This window comes from Gorilla gorilla, chromosome 5, assembly GCF_029281585.2.
Source record: "Gorilla gorilla gorilla isolate KB3781 chromosome 5, NHGRI_mGorGor1-v2.1_pri, whole genome shotgun sequence".
Lineage (NCBI taxonomy): Eukaryota > Metazoa > Chordata > Mammalia > Primates > Hominidae > Gorilla > Gorilla gorilla.
In genome coordinates this window covers 125,044,524-125,049,988 of record NC_073229.2, presented here as the reverse complement: position 1 = coordinate 125,049,988, position 5,465 = coordinate 125,044,524, and the positions used below count along the sequence as shown (strand labels likewise).

The following is a 5,465-nucleotide window of genomic DNA, read 5'->3' as shown; positions in this document are numbered from 1 at the left end:
TTCAAATTTCAGTTTTCCACAAAGGCTTTTAATCTCCTGCAGCCAACAGGGGCCTATCTTTAATTTAGACTCCTTTTGTATTCATAAAAGAAGTATCACACAACTCAGCACCTAATTGTTCTTGAAAAGTCTTGTGAATGTTAAATTTGTCTCCTACCCAAACTGTAAGTTCTTGTAAATTCCTTGAGAATAGAGATCATATCATATTTTTCTTTGGAATGTTTCACAATGCTTAGCAAAGTGTGGATTATGAGATATATGCTTAATTAGTTGTGGGTAGAGTGAATGAAAATTTCACTTAATCATAAAAATACTTAAGAATAGTTTAAGTTTCAGGAAAAATTAATTTTTAAAATAATTAATATCCAGCATTTTATTTTGCCATCTTCTACTAGCTCAATTTTCATATGCTTGAAAGAGATAAAAGTTATTATTGACATTCCATTCCATTCTGTTCCCTGAGGTTCAGTTCTGATAAGAACTGAAGAGAGGCTACCCTTATCTGCTTAATACCAGTATGTTTGCTTTAACTGAGGAAAAGCTTTACGGGTGAAACATTTATCTCTAAATATCTCTTTATCTCTTACAGTAATAGAACCCATGCTTTTTAACTAAGTATATAGTTGCTTAAAATGAGGACTGTATGTTCTAGCTTTCCTTGCAACTGGGTGTCACCATGTGACTTAAGTCTCGTAAATAAAATGTGACTGTAAGTGATAGGTGTACTTTTTTTTTAATCAATTAGCTAAAAATTTAATTTACATACATGTTGGCCTGGATTAAAAACAAAAAAGTTAGTTTCCATAAATAGCAGACTTTAGGGCTGTATGACCCAATGACTAAAAATAAAACCAGGAAGTTTTTACTAAAAGCTCAAGGATAAAAATGAACACTGGCTGGCTATTGCACTCCACATCTGACAATAATTACTGACAGTTTAAAAATGATATCCAAAATATAACCTCAAGAGGACCAGGTTTATTTGTCCAACAGAGCAGCTCAAAATGTTGAGGCATCACTTGTTTGGATTATGATGGGTTATTCTCAAAGTTTATTTATTTAGAAGGGGAAAGTGATTATAGAAAAATACTTGAAGTAATTTGCCAATGAAGTCACAGATTCTAACAATAATCCACATCTTAGATTTTTAAGTGTGTAGTTTCATAGTTTAAACAAATTCTGTCAAAGAGCTAGTGAATATACTTTATCACTTTAACTTTCCATGAAAACCAAATAAAAATCACATCTGAATGATTTACTTCTATGCTTTTATCTGATTGTATACATATGATGTACTACACATCCAAGTACAAGAGGCAGTTATCTTCTCTGAGAGGTGCAAGAGTTTTTCTTTCATGAATGCCCTCTAATAGTGAAACCAGCAATTTTTATATATGCATTCATGTGCATATATACGTACTTCAAAAAGCAAAGCGTCATCTCTTCGTCCATTGTTAACTTAATGGTAAGAATGGGGGCCACCAGGCATCGGTGGAGTACCAGAAGGTCCTGAAGGCACTTGGAAAGGATTACTAGGAGTAGGATAGAGTCCTTGTGTGGGATACGATCCTGTAGGGGCAGGATATGGTGCTGGTGGTCCCCAGGCTCCTAGTGGAACGGTGCCCCATGGAACAGGTGGTGCTGCCCCAGAGGCTTGGGGAGGAGGAGGAACAGGATATGGCCCTGGAGATGGATAGGGCATATTAGGGGTAGGATACTGCCCTCCCATTCCTGGCGCCCAAGGTCCAGAAGACATGGATCCCCATGGACCTAAAGGACCAGCTGCAGCTGGATCTGTGGGTAGCACCATATGGTCTGGGTAGCTCTGGAAAGGGCATATTTGGTCTAGGATATGGCCCTATGGGCCAGGGCCTGGCACAGTTGAGGCTGGATAAGGACCACCAAGTGGGGGGCACGATGGTTCAGAAGGAGTAAAGGGTGCTGGGGGTCCTGGAGGTGGTCCGGTGGGAGGCACGGAGAGATACATTCCTGTTGGTACTGGTCCAAAAGGCACAGTGGAGGGTGTTGCACTTGGTGGGAGTCCAGATGGCACCGAAGGTGGAGCACTCGGATTATTCCAAGGGTTGGAGCCTGGTCAGCTTTGAGGAGGTTGGCCAGGTTTTGTATTGCTCACAGCAGAGGTTTTGGCAGGGGAGTGTTCAGGTAGTGCATCTGCCAACGAAAATTCATCAGACATTTTCCCAGCAATATCCGAGACTGCAGGAGGGTCTACAAGCGGCGATGTGTCCAAGGGACTGGGCCCTGAAGAAGCAGGCACAGCCTGACTGACTGCAGCGAGAGCAGCGGCGGCAACAGCACCAGCAGCACCAGCAGCGCGTGGCTCCTCCTCGATAGGTGTACTTTCAACTCATGTTCCCAAAGATATGTCCTTTTCTTCTCCTCTTCCTTTAGACTGCTGCTTGAAATATATATGATCATGACTGTGAGCCATTTTGAACTATTAGATGAAAACAACACTCTAGAAATGGCAAAGTGACAAGAAAGAAGGTACTCTCATCCCGGGATGACTAAATTGAGAAAGCAACTACACAATTTCAGGAGTACCCATCACTAGCCTATTATATGAGAAGAAAACTCTATTAAGTTGTTGGTTTGGGGTCTCATATCCTAACTTATCTCTTGGAGGAATGATAGAAAGACAACAGTTGGCAAGGAATGATTCTTCCCTTTTCACACAATGCTTTAAGGATAAATATATTTCAGCCCCAAACTTTGGTGGATTATTTGCTTGTATAAGAAAGTCAAATCTAGTTTCAGATATTAAAGGCTACATAAAAATCATTAGTTTTGAAGCTAATTACTTCCAATTTTCTTTTCCCTAGGTCCCATGAACACACACTAACATATGTTCATAGGTATACCCACATTTATCATGGGGTATCACCTGGCATTTAGGGAACCAATTGGACACCAGGTTAAATTAACCAGTGACAACTGTGACTTGTAGTTTTTATTTCATATGTTTATATTGACTGAGAATGGTGTTGCTTTTTACAACCTAATCTATGACTGCATTCTTGAAATTGGATTTTGTCTGATTTTTGTATTTTATAAAAATTTAATATCTCACTACCTGATTGGAAGTAGTTTAAAATATTTTTGCAATGAACAATTCATAATTTCAAGGACACCAAAAGAAACATGGCTTTCATATTGCATATTCACTTCAAAATTTGTATAGCTATACATTCCTCAACACATTAAATATTCCCTGTATTTTCAAACGTCCTCTACTTCTTCCCTCCTGTGTCCCAGGAAAACTTCTCTCTACCAAGGTTAAGAATAGCTTCACCCACAGACTTGAGTGTATCCTTGTCTGCCTTTACCTTATTATTTCCTTACTTGATTCACTTCTTATAGGTTCTTTCCTTCTATTTATATGTTTTTTTTTTCTATCCTAAAAACAACATGCAGGTGACAGGTTTTTTCTGGACCTTGATATTTCTTCCATATATTGCCCTGCTTTTTTCATTCATTTATTAGACAAAAACAATTATCATCACTGTTTTCACTTTCTCACTTCTCATTTACTCTCTTACACTTGACATCTAATGCCATGCCTACCATGTTACTAAATTGCTTCAAATCATCAACCACTTAAATTTCCAAAGACATTTACTCAATCTTCACCCTCCTTAACTCTGAAGCAGGAATTACCTTGGTGATTGAAGAAAACTTTTTAAATATACTCTTCGTTTATCTCATAACTCTTTAGCCACTCTTTTTTTCTCCTTCATTGGCTCTCTTTCTTCCTTTCGGTACTAATTTTCCTGGATATGTACTGTTTTTTACCCTTTCCATGGTAATATTTTTTAAAAATTTCTTTTGAGGAACTACTCTTTCCTCCCTTTTATTCTGGCACTATTTGGTTTACTATATCTTCATTTTTTGTTTTACTTTTTTTAAATATTGATTATTATTATTTGAAATTTTTTCTTTTCATAGGTTGTTGGGGCACAGGTAGTGTTTGGTTACATGAGTAAGTTCTTTACTGGTGATCTGTGAGATTTTGGTGCACCCATCACCTGAGCAGCACACACGCACGCAATTAGTAGCCTTTTATTCCTCATCCCCTTCCCACCCTTTCCCCCTGAGTCCCAAAGTCCATTGTGTCATTCTTATGCCTTTACATCCTAATAGCTTACCTCCCACTTATGAGTTGAGAATGTAAGATGTTTGGTTTTCCATTCCTGAGTTACTTCACTTAGAATAATAATCTTCAATCTCATCCAGGTTGCTGTGAATGTCATTAATTCATTCCTTTATATGGATGAGTAGTATTCCATCGTATATATATACCACAGTTTCATATTTTTGTTTTTCAAATTTCCTATCTTACCATCTAGTCTATTGAATTCCTTCTTTTTTTTTCTCTTATGTGACCTCACTTCTTGAATCCTCCATGCTCTTCTCCAATGTATACTGCTTGCTCTCTAGACTTGCTGCACAGCCATCTTGCAGAGATTTGTCCTTACCTTTCTCTAGCATCAGCATAACTTTTTGTCCTTATTTTGTTGGATTGTATGGCCTAGTGACATTCCAAAAGATCACCCAGGAGAAAAATATTCTACATCCTTGTTAGTCTGAAAATATCTTTATTTTACTCTCATAGTTAATTGATAATTTGAATGAGTATAGACTTGTAGACTGAAAAACATCTACAATTACAATTTTGAAAATATTCTGTCATTGTCTTCAGGTATGCAGTGATGCTGATAGCACCAGTCCCTATTCCTTTGTTGATTATATGTCTTTTATGTTTAGGAACTTTGGGGAATTCTTCTTCCTCATAATTTTTTATTTGTGGCATTACATGATAATATCTCCAGGCATGAGTCTTTTTTAATCTATTTTTCAATACCCTGAGTCTACTCAAATCTGAAAAGTTATTTTCTTCTCTGCTCTAAAAAAAAAAAAACTTATAATTTTCTCACTCCCCCTCCCCTTTTTTTAAAAAATCTTTCTCATCTACTGGTTGAGCCTATTGGATTGGTTCTCCATGACATTCTTATGTTTTCTTTCTTATTTTCTCTCTGCTATGTATACTATATTCTTACAAGATTTCTTCGATTTAATCTCCAGTACTTCTCTTGAGTTTTTAAGTTAACAAATTTTTAATGTCTGGCAGCTCTTTTTGTTTTATCGTTGCTCCTTTTTCAAAGTATCTTATTCATATCTTGTAGACATAGTATGTTCTGAATTCCATATTAATTCGGGTGCTTCTTTAAAATCTTTTATTTATGCTTCCTTGCCTTCTTTAGAGTTAGTTTTTCTGTTTTTCTTTGTATTTTTCTCTCATGATGCTGATTTTCCTTATTTGCCTGTTAATTCTTCATGTTTGTTCATATATATATATATATATATATATATAATTGGTAGTTGATGCAGTTTTCTTTTTGTAGGTAGGAGGTCTGCCAGTTCTCTCTCTCTCCTATGTAGGAATT

The 5,465-nt window shown here is 36.8% G+C and overlaps 1 pseudogene; it reads right to left on the bottom strand.

Annotated features, from left to right (window-relative positions):
* Positions 1-963: 963 nt before the first annotated feature.
* On the bottom strand, positions 964-2,357 carry LOC101135302 (MAPK-interacting and spindle-stabilizing protein-like; annotated as a pseudogene).
* Between the last annotated feature and the right edge of the window lie 3,108 nt (positions 2,358-5,465).